We start from the raw sequence: 19,850 nt of genomic DNA on the forward strand, positions 1-19,850 counted from the left end.
TGGAGGCATACCCTCGACCCTTGCATTATTTCGATGTACACAACCATTTATTAAACAAAGTACAGGTATCAAGTTCAAAGAACTAAAGTAGTAACAATTAAGAATTAAACAACCACAACAAAAACATAATCGTACTGTATATACGTGTGTGCATTTGTATATTTCAATATTCTTAAATATCCCAGGACAAGGATATATAAAGCGTGGAGTTCAACAAATATCTTAGATCATCTCGAACAACTTTCCATTGCCATCCCCATTCTTTGTATTGGGCGAATTTGGGCCAAAAAATGAGCTCGGACATCCTAAATTTCTCTAATAAATTATTGGTGATCATCAATAAAACGACCCAACTCCCAATATATAGAGGGGAACTTGGCCCTCTCCCAATACCATGGGGCCCATGTGTCATTTTTTAGATTTTTTAATTATGTCGAGCTTAAGATTACAATTCTCTGATTTGAAGCACAACTCAATATCTAGACTATGGTTAAGTCATGCCAAAAATATCTCTACCCATTCTGAGCCAAAGTGCAAATTCTTCTCTTGGTGGGTGCTTCACGGCAGGATTCTCATAGCTGACATGCTCGCAGTGAGGGGCTAGCCTCACTACCCTTGTTGACAACTTTGCCCTTAGGCCAGGGACTGTGACCGACCTTTGTAACGATTGACCTTTTACAGTCACAGTCTCGAATCACGTTAGGTCCTGGACTAGGGAGGCTAGCATGGCTACTTTATCTCTTTCGGGTCCTGGGGCCGTCTTCAACTTGTGGCATGGCATGCTTTCAGAGGAATATAAGGAATCATGCCACCACCGCAGTGGCCAACTTCTCTACACCTTTTGGAAACTTTGTAAGACATGGTTTTATATTTCTCTCAACTGTATTCGTGACATTGTTCCGTACTTCCATTAGAGGTTGTCGTGAACTTTGCAGCAAGTTCCCCTTAAAAAATCTTTAATATACATTTTAGGGCCACCAAATCCCGGCCGTTATGGCTGCCAGCTGCGCCTCTTGCTTCCCCGCGCAGGCCCGTCGGAGCCCCTCCCCGCCCGCTGGGGCCGCGCTTCGATCCAGTGGACCTTCCCAACTCTCCTCCCCTCGGTCAGCGGCCTCGACGGCTGCTGCGTCAGATCCGGCCCCGACGCCGCGAATCCTGCGGCGCAGCGAGCCATCCGGGGTCGGGGTGTGGCTCGGACCGCCGGGTCTGGGAGCCTCTCCCTATGGGGGCCAGGCACACCTTAAATCCATGGTGGTTCGCCCCTCCTCACCGGCCATTCTTTCCTCTTCGCGCCAGGCCAGCCCGGTGGCGGGGGGGGGGGTGGTGGACGGAGGTCAAGTCCCGGAAGAAGGGGCGGGCCCGCTCCCGCTCGGCGGATCGTGGCGGGCGTGCTCCGATCCAGCGCTCGGACCGCCGCAGATCTCTCAATGTGGATGCGGGGAGGGAGGCCTTTTTAAGCAAGTTCAAAAGTAAATGCTTCCGTTGCCTCAGTAAGCGCCATCGCCGCATAGATTGCCGGGATCCTCTCCGCTGCATCATTTGCAGGCGCGCGGGTCATTTTGGCAAGGAGTGCCCTCAAAACCCAAGAAACGGTGGCCCGGGAGGGGCTGCCCGTGCTCGCTTGGTTTTCCTGGCTGCGACAAAAGCTCCGGACCACGACCGCGTAGTCTTCCCGCCAACGCCTCCCCCTGCCCCCATGACAAGCCTCGCCCTCTGCGACCCGGCCAGGAGGCCACGGGAGAGCAGCAAGATCATCGTGGCCTCCCCGGCATTGGAGATCGAGGAGCACGTGCTGCGCCAGCACGCGGTCACCCTCACCGCCGCGGACCGCTCGCACTCCACCACCCCCGCTGCGGTGGGCAGGGTCATCCTCGAGCAGCTCTCCACCCTCCCGCACCTGCTTCGCGTCACCGCCCACCAGCCAGAAGCTTTTCTAGTCCACTTCGACCTCCTTGCGCACCGGGACAATGTCGTGCGCCAGGGCGTCATCAAGGTGGAGGGATGCAAGTACTTCATCAAGGCTTGGAATGAAGACGACCACGCCGCGCTCCTCAAGTTTCACCACCACGTTCGTGTCGTGGTTCAAGACCTGCCCGTGTAGTTCTGGTCACTGCTGGGCACGGAGGAGGCCCTCGGCGACATCGGCCGCGTCGACCGGCTAGACTCGCGCACCCTAGAGAGAGGGCACACCAAGACTTTCGCGTTCTGGCTTTGGGTGTGGGATGTTGCTCACATCCCCACCAAGCACGCGCTCTGGGTGCTCAAGCGGGGCGCGGGCTGGGCGGACGAGATCGTCGGCCTCGCCCCCGCTGATCGCCGCATCCCCCCGCCGCCAGGCGTTCGGCGCTACGATCTCCTGATCCACGTCGACCTGCTGGAGGACTGGACCCCCCTCTCACCGCGCTCTTCGCACTCCGGCCAGAGCGTGCTGCCCTCCTCGGAGGAAGACGATGACCGCCCCCTCCCGCGCTACGAGCCTGGCACCTGGGTGGCGCACGTCGAAGATGGGCAGGGCAAGGCCCGCAGCCGGGCGCCGCGCGTTGGGGCTGCGGCCTGCGGCCCTGTGCTCGGAGGTGGTGCCCGTGACCGCGAGGAGGACGGCGGAAGTGGCGGCGCTGGGCCCAACCGCTCCTGGAGGGACCGCCTGCTTGGCCGCCGTTGCCACGCCAGGGGCTGCAGCGAGGACGTCGTCAGGGAGGCGCATCGGCGCCGCAGTAGATCTCTTGCCGGGCGTCGCCACGGGGCGGACCGGCGTGGCCGTCAAGCGGGTGGCAAGGCCGCAGGTGCTCAAGTCCTGCGCGCAACACCACCGCTCCCCCTCCGCTCCGCGCCTCCTCCTCCCCTGCGGCGAAGGCGGGCCCGGTGGCCCAGTTCTTCTCCTTCTCTGACAATGGGCGCACCCTGTCTCCACCCCCGCGCATGGACTACATGCAGTTGGAGCTGGAGAGCGCCCTGCAGGAAGCCCTGGTCACCCCGCTGGCCTTCGAAGACAGTGGCCGCTCCCCTCCCCCTCAAGCTGCTAAGCCCTCCGAGCTGGAGAGCCCGGAGATGCTGACGTGCCTGCTGCCCTGCATCGCCTCCCCTGCAGCGGCGACGATGGGCTTCCAGATGGACGCGGTCACCCTCCAGGTGGGCGCCATGGTTGAGGAGCTGTTCGCCGCGGTGCCACCCCCGATCCTCTCTAGCCAGCCTCCTCGTCCTCGCCTCTCCACCCCGCCCAAGTCCAAAGCCACCTCCGCCCCATCTCGCCGCAGTGCTCGGCAGGCGGCTGTTGGCACCTCCACCCCCGTGGCGCAAAGGGCAGTGTTGCGCCTTGTTCAGGAGCTGGGAGAGCTCGGCCTGAAGGACAAGATGACTGAAAAAGCTGCAGCACGGATCATGAAGCGCTTCCAGGAACCACTCTCCGACGGCGACATTGCTGCGATCGCTAAGCTCACGGGGCTCGACCAGGGTGCTCTCAAGATCGCTGCGGGCATGGCAGGAATCGCCGAAGCGGAGGAGATCATGCAAGGCTGATCATGTTGGTAGTTTTAGTAATAGCTAGTCTCCGCCAGCGGATGGTCTTAAACCAGTTCAATTTAGGTTTAGTTTCTATGATTAGTTCTCCGGTGTTGTGGACGGCTCGACGATGACGGGCTTTTGGGGCTACTGGTGGCCGTCGTCGCCCCTGGTTTCATTGTATGGTGTCTCTATTTGTTCCTAGTAGATGGTTCAGTTGGCGGAGCAGTTTCAGTTTCTTCGATGGATGACGGCAATCTAACCTTCATGACCTGGAACGTTAGAGGTTTGAACTGCCCGGCAAAACGCTCGGTCATCAGCGACGCAGCCTCCTCCCATAGAGTAGCAGTGCTCTGTTTACAGGAAACTAAGATCGATACTTGGACGACTGCGATAGCTAGCGAGATAGGAGGTAGCAGAATGCAGGGGTGTGTGCTGCTGCCGGCGATCGGGACTAGAGGGGGCGCAACGATTTTCTAGGACAAGGATGTAGTCGACGTAGTTTCGCACTACCTGGGTACTTTCTCCATTACAGCTAGGGTGCACGAAAGGAGCTCAGGGAAGGATTTTTGGATGACCACGGTCTACGGCCCAACCGATGATGCACAAAAAGAGAACTTCCTATCGGAGATAGCTGCTGCCGCCCCTCCAGCAGATGAGCCGTGGATGATCAACGACGATTTCAACATGATATATCAAGCGCGAGACAAGAGCAACTCAAACATAAACAGAAGGATGATCGGGAAGTTTCGTTGGGCCATTGATTTAGCAAGACTCAAGGAATTCAAGTGCAAAAACCGGCGTTTCACTTGGAGCAATGAAAGAGAAAGCCCTACCATGTGTAGCATTGACAAGATTTTCTGCAACGCGCGCCGGGAAGAATCGCACCCAGACCACATGCTGGTTGCTGCATCAACTTCTTTCTCAGATCACTGCCCCCTGGTTCTCGCTGCTACGGATGCACCACGACGAAGCGCTAGGTTCAGATTTGAAAATTTCTGGCCTAGATTTCCTCACTTCTTCCAAACGGTCACTCATGCCTGGCAAAGACCGGTTCAGCACGACCGCCCTTTCATCAGAATCAAGAAGAAGCTTGACAGAACAGCGACCGACCTGAGAATATGGAGCAATGCCTCTTTTGGTAGGGGAGAAATGCAGCTGTACATTGCAAATGAAGTCATACGTTTGTTTGACGTGGCGCAAGAAAACAGAGAGCTCACGCCTGCAGAATTTCATCTGAGAAAGCAGCTCAAGATGAAAGTGCTTGGATTAGCAGCCATTGAGAGGGCAAGAAGAAGGCAAGCCTCTAGGATTACCTGGCTAAAGGCATGAGATGCAGACACGAAGTTTTTCCACACAAGAGTGAGAGCTAGAAGGAGGAAAAACTACATTCACTCCCTCAGGGAGGATGGCTCAGAGGTGTTTGATCACGACGGAAAGGAGAGGATTCTTCATGACCACTTCACTAGATTTCTGGGCAAGCAAGAGGATAGAAAAGCCACCATAAACTGGGAACGACTGGCCATTCCCACCGTTGATCCGCAAGGTTTAGACTCGCCATTGTCCATGGCTGAGGTTTGGGCAGCCATTGTTTCCTCCCCAACGGAAAAAGCTCCTAGTCCTGACGGGTTCACGGGACAATTCTTCTGCTCCTGCTGGCACATCATTCAGGATGACATCATGGCAGTGTTTAACAAGTTTCATCAGGTGGCTGGGCAAAATTTTCAAGAGATCAACACGGCCCTGATTATGCTGCTGCCAAAGAAGAATGGAGCTTCAGAGGTCAATCATTATCGCCCAATCAGCTTGATCCATTCAGTTGCCAAGCTAATCTTCAAAGTGCTCTCTGCATGGCTGGCATGGGCCCTAGATAAAATCATTTCACCGGCACAGGCTGCTTTTCAGAAAGGCAAATGCATCCACGAGAGTTATCAGTACATACAAAGCTGCGTTCGGATGTTGCATAGGACGAAGAAAAAGGCACTTTTCTTCAAACTTGACATAGCAAAGGCTTTTGATTCGGTGTCATGGGAGTACTTGCTCGAGCTCAAGCAAAAAATGAGTTTCCCTCCGAGATGGAGAAACTGGATAGCGCTGCTACTCTCTTCTGCCACCTCCTCCTGCTTGCTCAACGGAATGCAGGGCCAATCAATATCTCATGGCTGTGGTTTTAGGCAGGGTGATCCGCTATCCCCGCTGCTTTTCATCCTGGTGATCGACCCTCTTCACCACCTCCTTCAAGCTGCTGCAGAGGAAGAGATGATCGCTCAGCTGCCAGGCCGTGGCATCAGCATGCGAATTAGCTTATACGCTGATGACGCCATCATTTTCGCCAACCCGGTGAAGGAAGAAGTGGATACTCTGCTGCACTTGCTCAGCAGTTTTGGGGAGGCCATGGGGCTGAAGTTAAACCAGGCAAAATCTGCAGTCATCCCAATTAACTGTGCTGATGTTCATTTAACTGAGGTTCTGCAAAACTTTGGGGGGATGCAGTCCACGTTCCCAACCACATACCTGGGACTGCCAATCTCTCCAAGGAAGCTACAACTGGTGCATTTCCAATTTATCATTGACTGGATACGCTCAAGGTTGGATGGGTGGAAAGGCAAGCTGATGAACATGGCAGGTAGAAGGGTACTGGTGCGTGCTGTTTTGACGGCACTGCCGGTGTTTGCAATGACAGTACTCATAGTGCCGAAGAAGATTCTAAAAGAGGTGGACAAAGCAAAGAGGCAGTTTCTATGGGCTCATGATGAGAATGTCACTGGCGCCAAATGCAAGGTGGCCTGGGGAAAAGTCTATTTTCTGGTGGACAAGGGGGGGCTAGGTTTGCTGGACCTCCATCGTTTCAGCACAGCTCTCCGGCTGCGCTGGTAGTGGCTCTCCTGGCAACAGCCACACCGGCCTTGGATGAACTTCCCGGCCCCATGTGTCAAGGAGGACCTGGAGCTGTTTGCATCTGCCACCAATGTGCACTTGGGCAACGGAAAAACAACACATTTCTGGACTTGCAAATGGATCGGGCCGGTGGCGCTGCAGCACGAGTTCCCAGACTTGTTTCAGCATACCAGAAGGAAAAACAGGACAGTTCATGATGCGCTGGCAAATGACACATGGGTACGTGACCTCCGGCATGGCAACACAGCAGAGATTGCTCACCAGTTTTTGCAAATGTGTAGGAAGATTCAGGGCGCAGGCATTGTTCTCTCCTCCGACGAGGACACGATCAGCTGGGTGGCAACCAGAGGAGGAGGAAACTACTACTACTCGGCCAAGGCTGCTTACGATCTACAAATCAGTGACATCCCTCCTTCAGGAGCCAAAGCTATGATTTGGAGGGCTTGGGCGCCAGACATGGTGAAGATCTTCGCTTGGCTGCTCCACCAAGACAAGCTTTGGTGCAACGATCGCCTACAACGGCGAGGGTGGCCCAATGGGTATTTCTGCATCTGGTGCAACAGAAATCTGGAAAGCTCAGTCCACCTTTTCTGGGACTGCCCTTTTGCCCGATCAGTCTGGCAGGCAGTGTCACGTAGATATGGTTGCGCTGTGCTCAAAGAAGCGCGGGATGCAGGTCATAATTCTCTCAGGCATTGGGAAAGACTGACCGCTCTAACGCCTCAAAGTTGCAGAAAGGGGCTAAGGACGATGTTGCTGCTGATCACTTTGGAGCTTTCGAAAGAGAGGAACGCGTGTGTGTTTAGAGGAAAAACGCCTCAGACGGAGGATGTTCAGCGAGCCATCAAGAACACGATGGAGCTCTGGCGGCTAGCAGGAGCTCGATGCATTGAGGCCCCGTTCGGGGAAGATGTAGCGAGATAAAACACACTGGTCATGTAGCTGGCCTAGCTTTGGTCATTCTTAGCTCTTTTAAAACCACGATCACTTGATCACTCATGTATTTCCTGCTGCTTTCTTCTAAATCAATGAAGCCGGTGAACCCGGATCTTTCAAAAAAATACATTTTAAGGAGTAGTGCTTCATGTGATGCATGATCTGAACAAAAGTTGAAGAAACAAAACCTGTACTAATAAGCACAAGAAATGTTTGTCATTGTCAGGCCAGGTTCCATATTTTTTGTTCATGTCTCGAGCAGGATAGCACAAGCCTGTTGTGTGGCAATACAGCTGTAGAAGTAAGTTGAAAGTCACTCTGATCATTTACTTCAAAATTTAGAAGTAAGGTGTAAATGTAAGTTCCATCATCCAGATTAATTGATCTGGTAGGTGTAACTGGCGATGGATGAAGAAGCCTCTTCACCTTAAACTGTATTCGGTGTTGTTTGGTCTAAGCTTACATCCTCTGTTTTTCCACGATCTGTAACCAATCACCTTGAACTCAAATGTGTCTAAGAGTAAGCTGAGGATGCATAGTAGTTGGAGCATTGCAGAGTAGTAGTTGCACAGGCGCTAGTTCTTACTGTACATCTATGCATTCTTCACCTAGTTATATTTCTCTTGGAGGTCATTGTATGCAGCCTTACCTAGTTACCTGACACTGATGTTATTTCAGTACATGAATGCCATTATCAGGGCTCTACTCTACGTTGCACCTTGTTGGTGACTTTCAAAAGCCGGAGTGTGAAATCAGATACAAACTAGTAGTTCACAGATTGTTACCAACCAGAGTAGAAAAAATGAAGAAACTTGCCCTGTTTTTCTCTTGCTAGTATCGAACTCAAACACGCAATGAAAACTTGCCCAGGAGGAAGAAACCCAAGTTTGGTTAAGTCCACAGGGGCAGAAGACACTTTGGGTGGTTCTATACAATGTAGAAGCTGTTCTATACAGGCAGGCTACTGACCCTGGCAGTAACCTAGTTGTGTCCAAAACCATCTGAACAAGGTTTAGTAACCAGTGTATTTTTCAGATGAGTCAACCAACATTGCAGCCACATCATTAAACGCATGCTACTAGGAGTAGCAGATTTTTTCTGACTAAATAGATCCACAACACAAGAGAAATATGGATATCTAACACAACATAAACATGGAACTACCTCCTAAATTTTCTATGTGCAAGACTTAACATGAACGAACATTGTGTGACTGCACTGAGTGACCTTCATGGTAATTTGCAAGACATGAGGGGCATGTAACATGCTAGTGTTATGGCCTGGAGGAAAACACATTTAATTTTTCTGATTCTTCTTTGTAAGTTAAAGGCTACAATCTATAACTTTTTCTGATTCTTCTTTGTACTGTCGCATCAAGTCTTGGCATATTCTCCGGGAAAAAACTATGTCCTAGTTGAGTTCATGTGAAGCTGTAGTGAATGGATCCTCATGGGCCTGGAGGAGCAGGTTTGGGAGGCTCTGGATTTCTGGGTGGCACTAGCCCTGGTACTGTGGGGCTGTCTTCTTTGTATCCTGGTAAGTTGAATCCTCGGTAAGCAAATGAAAATTTGGAATTCACATTTTTGCCACCGGAATCACCAATAAATTAAGTTAACATCTCAAAAGGAAATGAAGAAACAATTCATTCAGTTAGTTGGTTAGTTGTTTAGGGGTTAGCTAAATCGAAGTGCAATTTAAGTGGCGAGATATACATTAGTCGTTTAGCTTTCTTCCCTTGAAGTTTTTTCTTTCTGTTTGAATCAGATAGCTCTGATTCTCTGAAAATGACGAATGTTTCTGGCGCAGCTTCTAACTCCTCTGTTCTTGCTGCCCGCTCCAAGATTGTTGTGGCCTGCTCTTCAGACCTCTGGGCCGCTCACCCCCACCCTTCTGATAGCATGCCCGACATATCCATCACGACGAACTATGTACCAGATTACAATTCTTGGCCTAAATGTTTACTGAAGAGCTCACTTGGGTGAACACTCTGGCTGTTGGGAATTTCCCTTTGCTACATTATACTTAGTAGTGAAGACAATTGTACTGTATCTCTTGGAGATCATTGTATGCAGTCTTACATAGTTAGGAGTACTTGGTACTGATGTTATTTTAGTGACCGAATGCAATTATTAGACACAATACGCCGCTACTGTTTCTAGATGGATTTTGTGCATTCAGTTCTTTACATCAATTTTAGTTTTTTTACTAGGCAGGTGTTATACTTTTACCGTATGCTGTTGGGAGGATGCGTGTGCTGATTAAATTAGATCGAACCATACTATAAACTTAATTTGTTTGGCTCATTTTTACTCTGCACATTTTTGTTTAGTGTGTACCGTGTACACCCCAGGGTTGCGTCCGTACCTTAACCTTTGTGTTTCAAATTAACATCTACGCACTATTATCTTGCTGGCGCCTTTGTTAACAAATCCAATGCTCAGATCATGTTGCACGTTGCTACATGCTCAGAGATACCAGTGTCGATTACAATAGATCATGCCATGAAAATAATTTGTTTAGACTGAACATGATAATGCATGTGCAATTTATCACCCACCAGGCCACCACAGATTGCATTGAAGATTCAAGAGCAACTGCTGACGGCATGGATTCTTGAACTATAAACATGATAAGAAATATGGAACGGAGGGAGTAGAAGCTAGAAAATTCCCCTCTTTATACCAAGATAACAAACGGGCAGGTCTCCCTTTTCTCCTGGAAACAAAATTCAAAGCACAGGTGTACCGCGTGAAGACATGGCTAGAAAAACAAAGTAACGGCATATCACCCGATCAAACCAAAATACTGTTTACATTTATTGATTATTCTGAACTTGGGATTGGAATTCTCCGATTTGAAGCATAACCTTAGTATCTAGACTGCGATGACATGTTAAAAACCATATGGGTTGAAATTCTGTAAAATTCACATAAAAATATCTTAATCAAAAAGGGCCTTATTTTTTGCAATTTGGTCTGCTACACCATGTTGTATACTGTCATAACAGAGCTGCCATTCTTTTCTTTTCAACAACTATCATACCCAATATTTTCCTACTTTATGAAGGCTAGTGGGACCTTCCGGAAAAACCTTGCGACATGTTGAAAACAACTTCTTGTTTTTTTTTTGGGCGTGTGGAAACAACTTCTTGTTACGTCAATGGTTTCAGTAGTCGTTAAATTACTACTTTGATAATAAGAAATGACTAAGATTGTATGTCTTTCCTTGAGAACTTGTCTGCCTGTACACAAAATGTAAAGATTTACGATGTTCACATGATGATTCTTAGCTAAAATGGATCAGCACAGAAAATACGCAAACTATCGCACGGCATGTCTCTAATACTAGTTTATTTACATAACGTACTGCTGTATTTCTGCCTCTAGATACAGATCGATGGTTGCGGTGTCTGGCCAAAAGTGCGGAACCGGGATGTATATATCGGTTCTTCTTTTTGCAATATGCTTGCAGTCTTTACCTAACTCAAGGACAAGTGATTAGGATCGTTTCGTTCGAGACGTCGTCGTAGTTTCAACCATGTACAGTTTTAATTACAACAGTGCAAGATCGAAAACGTTCATGCACGATTTAGATACATCCATATTATGTTCATGGTAAGATGTAAACGGAATTTCGGAACAAACTTATATATGTTCTCTTGAAACCACTGTGAAGTCCCAACTTTCTCAACAGTACTTTTATTAGTAGTTCGGTGTACTCTGCTTTTACACCCCTGATGACAGAAACAGAGTCACCACAGGACAACTTCACACAAATTTATTCTTATTATTAGTGCTGGCCACTTGATCGTTGGTCTCAAGCTCGGCTGCGTTGCCTGGACGGACTAGTGAGCGGAGGGCGGGACAGGCAGCGGGCGGTCGTGCGCCGGCAGGCTGTTGACCATGAAGGCCTTGTCTTCTTCCACGGCTGAAGGCCTTCCAGCTCCTTCGTATTCTCCTGCCATATTCACAGACCATGCAAACAGGTCAGAACCAGGGAAATGACAGGGAAATGAAATGGTTTATCAATGGCAAGCAAACGGAGAAATCATGAGAGATTAGTTACAGCAATAGATAGATTACCAATGGTGGAAGAGTGGCCATGGGCAGGAGGGTAAGTCGGTGGCTGCATTCCGGGAGCAGATCCTCCTCCCCTGATGCGGCCGCCGCCGACGTAGGTCTGGGCATGGCCGCCGACCACAAGCTGGCCGCAGACGAGCGCCACAAGGACCAGAGCAGGGAATGCCTTGGACGCCATCTCTCTTGGTCTCTCACTTTGGTTTGATTGCGTGATTCTCTGCCTATGTGGTGCTCTGTGCAGACACAACTCGGCCGGGGTGTATATATAGCAAATTGGATATACATCCGTGCATGTGGCATCAAAGAGATTAACGGCTGCTAGTGCCTAGTTAGGCAATGGGGTTTGATTATCAATCAACCGTAGCCCGGAGAGGAGGAATCAGTATCTTGTAGGATATGAATGGAGGAGTCAGTATCTTGTAGCATATGAAAGGAGGAATCAGTATCTTGTAGCTCTGCGGGCAAGGCACACCACCTAGCTAGCCTCTAGTCTGGCATAACCATCTCGGCACAAGTTAGCCAAGTCTGCCAAGAAAATGTTGCACATGTGCGCGTGTGTGGTGGTGTGCTGTCCGATGTACAGTAATATGAAAGAAGTTTTACAGGATTAATTAGGAGACCGTCCGTCTCTCCACCAATCGTGGGCGTTGGGGATTCTTAACCTTGACCTTGAAAAGTTTCGAGGGCTTTGCGGTTGAGATGGCCATGGTTGAAATGGAAGAAGTGGTTAAAATTTTGGGCCGACAAGGGCAAAACTGTGCAATAGCGCGAACATGGACCTATTTTAAGCTTGCACTGCCATTGTCTTTGGCAATGGAGAGACAACATCATTTTGAAAATCACCGTGGCTGCAAAGCTCAAAACCGATTTATTTATTTATTTATTGCGGGAAAACATCCCATCTATTCATCTTCGAAGATGGCGGTACAACAAACACCAGAAATAATAAAAATTACATCCAGATCCATACATCACCTAGCGACGACTACAAGCACTGAAGCGAGCCGAAGGCGCGCTGTCGTCATCGCCCCTCCATCACCGGAGCCGGGCAAAACTTGTTGTAGTAGAAAGTCGGAAAGTCGTCATGCTAAGACCCCATAGGACCAGCGCACCAGAACAGCAACCGTCGTAGATGAAGAGTAGCGTAAATCGGAAAGATCCAACCTGAAAACACACGAACGTAGACGAACAGATCCGAACAAATCCACCAAGGACAAATCTGCCGGAGACACACGCCCACCGACGATGCTAAACGCACCACCGGAACGGGGGCTAGGTGAGAGTACCTTATTCCATCTTCAATGAGCCGCCGCCGTCTCGCCTTTCCGAGCCGAACACAAATCCTAACAAATCGTGAAGGCACATCTAAAAACGGAGACCTCCCACCGGCAAGGGCCGGGATCCGCCGCGCTCCCATAACCCTAAGGCCACCAGAGACGAGGCGGACCGGCGCCGGCACCGGTGGGAGGCAGAGGAACCCTGAAAGCTCAAAACTGATTGACAGCCCTTATCTTTGATGTCCAACAAAGAAGGCATTGAAGCGTCAAGCAGGCCATTGAGGAGAACGTTTGGATTGCAAAGATTAACTTGAATGGTGGAAAATGTGGGTGATCGTGGTATAATTGTTGCTGATGGTGCTGCTTGACCGAGGCGTTATGCTGACTAACACCCCCCCCTCCCCCCCGCCGCCGCGCGCAGTGTCAACTGTGGTCTCGACAACATTAAGACTGCATGAATATCGATGAAAGATGCTATCGAAAGCTCATTGGTAAAGATATCAGCAAACTGAGCGTTGTTTTGAACATGAAGAACAGGTACCTCTCCGAGCTACCTTGTCTCTCACAAAATGAATCTCTATCTCTATGTGCTTAATTTCTACCTGTTGAACATGGTTACAAGACATATACACAGCTGGTACATTGTCACAATAAACGATGGTATCTTGATGAAGATGGCGATGCTGCTCGGTGAGAAGTTGACAAAGCCAAACTGTTTTGGCAACTGTATGAGCGAGAGAGAGATATTTTGCTTCCACAGATGTCCTGGAAACGGTTATTTGCCTTTTTGAAGACCAAGAAACCAAATTATCACCCAAGTACACACAATAACTAGAAGTGGACCAACGAGTGTCCGGGCATCCTGCCCAATCACATCAATGTATGATGTGAGAGAGGTAGGAGCAGACGGAGTGATGGACAGACCATGATCAAGAGTGCATTTGACATAATGAAGATTAGGACCAACCATGTAAGTAGTTACAATCTTCATCATTGATCCGGTCAATTTTGATTTCAATCGGGGTTTTATGGTTACACATAGTGGTGACACAGTAAGTTGGAATTGTTCCAAGCAAGATATCGTGGTGAATTCTACAACAGAGGCTAAGTATATCGCCACTTTGAAAGTGGCAATGGACGGCGTTTAGATCAAAACTTTGTTTTTGAGCTTGGCATGGTTTCAACTTTGTTGGTGCCAATGGAACACTGTCGAGGATACTGGCGCCATAGTTCCAGCTATGGAACTAAATGTCCTATCAGTGATTCAAACATATACAAAGTCAATTCCACATAATCAATGAATTTTGTACAACATGGAGACGTATAAGGATATGCAAGATACAAACGAACTTAAATGTCAGATCCGTTGACGATGTCTATACCACAAGAAAAGCATGCATTACATCGGTATGCCATAGGTGTAAAGTGCATTAGCATTGATTAGATTATTGACTCTAGTGCAAGTGGGGGACTCTTGAAAATATGCCCTAAAGACAATAATAAATGTTATTATTTATTTTCATGTTCATAATTAAGTATATATTTTTATGCTATAATTGCAATGATTTCCCTTGTTCTTGTCAGTTTGCCTGTTCTTTTTGGATTTTGCGTGGGACCGCGTGGCATGGACCATGATGGCTAAAAGAAGACCTGGCCTTTATTAATTAGTGATTGTTGTCCCCTTGCCTCCATCCGCGGTGTTGCGAGGTGAAGGGATCTTGTAGAGGAACTTGTATCGCTATATGCATATTCATCAGTTTATTAGAGTGATATATTCATTCTTCATCGACAACATTTTGATCTCGGGTGAGATGCTGTTGATAATGAATGTACTCTGATTCTTCTTCTACTATGGTGAAGTCTTATTGGACGATGCCACAGAGTTAGATACTCTGTGTCTTTGTAGGTTTCGTGTATCCGACGTTGCAGTTTTAAGTTTATATCCTCGCAGATTCATTCGTACGAATCTCTAATGCGTTTGAGTTAGTATATTTTTTTTTGCTTCTAATGGTGCGGTCCATTGTGGCTTTGGAGTCATGCTTCAGTGTTCTATTGAAGATCTTGTGGTTCGACCACCTGTACTATTAATAGATCATCCCCTATCCGAATAGGTTCAACGCTCACGGCTTCCCATCCTTGTAGTTGGGCAACAAAAGAGGATTTATCAAACCTATGACGCTAGTAAAACTCATGTAGATGCACGAGTGATGGTGTCGAAACTCCAATATGACTGTGTTTCTTAACTCAAGGCTTGGCAATATTTCGTGTTGCAAAGATTGAAACCACAGAGAAGATAATTCCGAGAAATTTCATTTTAATTCTTAATTATAAGAATTATTTTGCAATTTCTCGAATCTCTATATGAAGCATTGTACCAGTAATTTTGTCAATTTTGAATAAAGTTACAGGTTATTCTGAAAAAGTTACTGACTGTGGTAGTTCTAGAAAATGTTCGGAACAAGTTCATTATTGTAGTATGCTTCCACCAAGAAAGAAACACGCGGCAAGAGAAATGCATAGAGGGTTGGACGAAGACCAAGAACTAATCGATCACGTTGATTAATTGGTGCAGTTGTCCTCTAGTTATGTAATGTACCTTTCTACCCATTTGTTATGTCCATCTATATATAATTAGGGATCTTTATAACGTACTCCCTCCGTTCCGATTTACTCGTCGTGGTTTTAGTTCAAATTTGAACTAAAACCACGACGAGTAAATTGAACTAAAACCACGACGAGTAAATCGGAACGGAGGGAGTATGAGACAACTAAAACAACACAGGAACAAAAAAAAACCATGGCTAAGCGGAAAGGATCCCTCCCATAACTTTTTGTTGTTAGGTAGAAGCAAGACCACTCCACGAAAAAATGTTGATAGCACGCCATCAAAGTTCCTATGGGGGTTAGGATGAGGGTGGACGGGTTCAACAACCCAAACTCCTACCACTAAGTTACCACTCAACTCCCAACACAAGAACAAAATACAAACCCAAACTTGCATACAACAAAATTAACATTTCACCTGCTTCCAAAACCCTGCTATCTTTGACATGAAATAGTATAACTAGTAGCAAATTAAAATCAGGCGACCTTCAAGCACAAAATAACATACATACTTAATTAGTATAGCCTTGGTGCATTTGACAACTTACAAAGCAAAATGCTTGGAATGACCCACATCAATCTGAATTAGAGACATATTACTTGCATAATTGGGGACTTAGATATAGAATTCAACATCAGTGTCAACCATTTTGTTTATAGTGGACATGGCAGGAGAAATCTTGATCCAGGAAAGAAATTGCGAAGCATGAATATTGGTTGGTGCTGATAAAAAACATTGTCTCGTTCGTTCACCTATATATGCCTCGTCGGTGCTCTATTTTCTCAAGTGGGAAAGAAGATTTGTCTTGTACTTAACTGATTAATATGATCAGTTCATGCTTATGTATCTTGCGACTGAAATTACCTTTTATATTTATTGATTTTTCTGAACTTGGGACAGAAATTCTCTGATTTGAAGCGCAATCTTAGTATCTAGACTGTGCTGACATATTAAAAGTATCTCCACTGATTCGGATTGGATAGGTTAATCCATTCAGGCAAACCTATCCTGACTTCTTTATGCTCTCAATCGAATGCACGATTCCAAATACACGGAAATATTACAAACGTAGAATTAGGATATCACGAATTTTTAGGTCCTGTATAAAACTAAATTTTATGAGTCTGCAGTGTGCTCATGCCTTTAAGCCAAACTTCCTATGAGAAAAAAAAACATACGATTCAAAATTCTGTAAAATTCGAATAAAAATACCTTAATCAAAATGGGCCCATAATATTTTGCAATTTGGTCTGCTACACCATGTTGTACTGTCGTAACAGAGCTGCCATTCTTTTCTTATCAACAACTATCGTACCCAACATTTTCCTAATTTATGAAGGATAGTGGGAGCTTCCGGAACACCTTGTGACATGTTGAAAACAACTTCTTGTTATGTCAATGGTTTCAGTCTGGTGTTTGTTGTACTGTTATGATCGAAGATGAATAGATCGAAAGTTTCCCGCAAAAAAAGAACACTTTGGTAACAAGAAATGACTAAGATTGTACATTTTTCCTTGAGAACTTAGCTGCCTGTGCACAAAATGTAAATATTTACGATGTTTGCATAATAAATATAAGATTGATTTTTAGCTAAAAGGGATCAGCGCAGAAAAAACGCTAACTACCGCAGGGCATGTTGATCATATTATTGTCTCTAGTTAGAGATAGATGGTTGTGGTATCTAGCCAAAGTGAGGAACTGGGATGTATGTATCGGTCTTTCTTTTTACGATATGATTGCAGTCTTTATACCTAACTCAAGGAGAAGTGGTTCGCACCGTTTCGTTCGAGAGGTTGTCATAGTTTCAACCATGTATGGTTTTAGTTACAACAGTGCAAGATGAAAATCGTTCGTGCACCATTGAGATACATCCATATTCTGTTTATATGTGTTTCCTTGATAAACTTATATGTGTTTCCTTGATAGCACTCTGAAGTCCCAACATTCCCAACACTACATTATAGCACTAGTTCGGTGGTACTCTGCTTTTATACCCCTGATGATGATGGTAGAAACAGAGTCACCCTGCAACAAACAGGACAACTTCACACAAATTTATTCTTATTATTAGTGCTGGCCACTTGGTCGTTGGTCTCAAGCTCGGCTGCATGCATTGCCTCGACGGACTAGTGAGCGGAAGGCGGGACAGGCAGCAGGCTGTTGACCATGAAGGCCTTGTCTTCTTCCACGGCTGAAGGCCTTCCAGCTCCATCGTATTCTCCTGCCATATTCACAGACCATGCAAACAAACAACAATCAGAACCAGGGAAATGACAGGGAAATGAAATGGTTTATCAATGGCAAGCAAACGGAGAAACAACAGAGGTAGATTACCAATGGTGGAGGAGTGGGCATGGGCAGTGGGGTAAGTCGGTGGCTGCATTCCGGGAGCAGATCCTCCTCCCCTGATGCGGCCGCCGCCGGTGTAGGGCTGGGCATGGCCGTCGACCACAAGCTGGCCGCAGACGAGCGCCAGAAGGACCAGAGCAGGGAATGCCTTGGACGCCATCTCTCTTGGTCTCTCACTTTGGTTGGCTGCTCTGCTCTTCTGTGTCTGTGGTGTTGTGTTATGCAGACACAGCTCGGGGTGTATATATAGCGAAGTGCTAGCTAGTTAGGCGGGGGTGTTTGATTACCAATCAAGAGTAATCTGGAGGAGCCGTGAATGTGTAGCACATGAAAGGAGGAATCAGTATCTTGTAGCTCGGGGTGTATATATAGCGAAGTGCTAGCTAGTTAGGCGGGTCATATTACAAAGTCTCTAGTCAAGCATCAACATCTCGACACAAGTTAGCAAGGTCTGCCAAGATAATGTTAGACACGCGCGGGTGTGTGGCGGTATGAGTGTGTGTGCTACCGCTTCTGAGAATAAAAGAGGTTTAAGGGAGTGACAATTGCTTATTTGACTGATGATAGCCGGCTTAAAACTAGTAGTAGTTATTCCTTACTTGATCGACGATACCCGTCTGATCATTGATCAACATCTACGCGCGTCCCTTTTGTATTTGCTTCATCATCAATGGAAATTGTTCCCCATTCTTCATCAGGGCCGGTCCTGATAATTCAGGGCCCAGGGCGAAATTGCAACCCGGGGCCCCTACTATAAATATCATACTAATAATCTCATTTCTTTTTAGATTCATTTCTTTACCTAACTTATTATTGTCTATTATTTCAAAATAAAACAAGAATTGTAAATAGTGTATTCCTTTACTTAATTAGACAAATCGAATACCTGATAGAGGGTAAACATCAAGATGAAAGGTTTAAAGTTTAAAAGCTCCATTTGCAACAATAAAAGATCATTTACCTACCCGACGGCTACGGGAGTCTGAGTGGCTTTATTATATAACCATGTTTGGATTGAAGTTATGTGTGTATAGCCGAGACCTTCTTCCAATTTTTAAGTTAAATTTGCAGTCATATGATTTGGAGAGAGAATGCAAAGAACGACAATCAAACACATAGCAGGCAACTTTTTCAATAGATAAGGCGATTGGTGTTGTGTCGACAAAGTCCAGATTGAAGTAAGAAATAGAGCAACGGGCACACGAAATTAAAATTTTGTACTGCATCATATGCGAGACCTTCTAAGATCTGACTGCTGCTGCACTATATGAACATGACTAACTAGAAAGAGGAGGTTAGGGATGACCTTATAAGTGGGGTGGCTTCGTCTTGCACATGAGAGGCATCTCACGAACGGAGGATAACACAACGGGACCGGGGACCTGGAGGAAGACCAGCCGGCCGCATGACGGAGAGCGATCTACATTGGCGTCAAGACTCGCGATTGGAGCCCTTGCGGGAATAGGATTGTCACGAAGCGGCGAACTCGCGATGGGAAGAAGGAAAACAGGGATTTCTCCGTGCGTGTGCGTCTAGGTCGATGCCTCCTTATGGTCTGGGCCATGGGCTCCTTGCGAACCCTGGAGGGGGCCCCTAGATTTCGGGGGCCCTGGGCGGCCGCCCCCCTGCCACCCCCCAGGGCCGGCCCTGTTCTTCATAAAACTTGACCCTATTAATTAAAATGGTCATGTATTTCAGAAAAAGTTCATGTTACCTGCTGAGTATTAATCTAGGTCCACGTCCCACGTGACAAACATGTTTAGTCTTTTCTTTTCGTTGCCCAGACAAAGAGAAATTTGTAATAGAAAGATCATATGTGCCATGGAAAGGAAAAGGATGGGCTCGAGGCTGTATCGATCGACGACGTTAGAGACGCATGCAGCGATCAATCGGTATCCTCCTCCTCCAGCTCGCGCCGTAGGGTTTTGGTTCGGCGTACTCCACATCGGCGGGCGGATCCTGGCGGTCGTGCTCGTCGCATTCCCCCGCTAGTGTCCATGGCTGGACGTGGTGCGGCGGGGAAGAGACCGGCCGAGCCCCCTGGGGCGGGCCGCGCTGGGGCCGCGTTCCTGTCGGGCGGTGGCCGTGGAGCGGTGCCTTCGGTTGTGCCGCCGCCGGCTGCTGCCTCCGGCCGTGGTGCCCTGCTCCCTGGAGCTGGTCGTGGCGCGGTGCCCCCCGTGCTGCCGACGGTCGGTCGGGGAGGTGCGA

General features: G+C 47.5%; 1 pseudogene; it reads left to right on the top strand.

The window, feature by feature from the left end:
- The first annotated feature begins 1,696 nt into the window (after nucleotides 1–1,696).
- Nucleotides 1,697–3,146, top strand: LOC125517002 (annotated as a pseudogene).
- The last annotated feature ends 16,704 nt before the right edge of the window (nucleotides 3,147–19,850 follow it).

The sequence above is a fragment of the Triticum urartu genome, chromosome 6 (genome assembly GCF_003073215.2).
Source record: "Triticum urartu cultivar G1812 chromosome 6, Tu2.1, whole genome shotgun sequence".
NCBI lineage: Eukaryota > Viridiplantae > Streptophyta > Magnoliopsida > Poales > Poaceae > Triticum > Triticum urartu.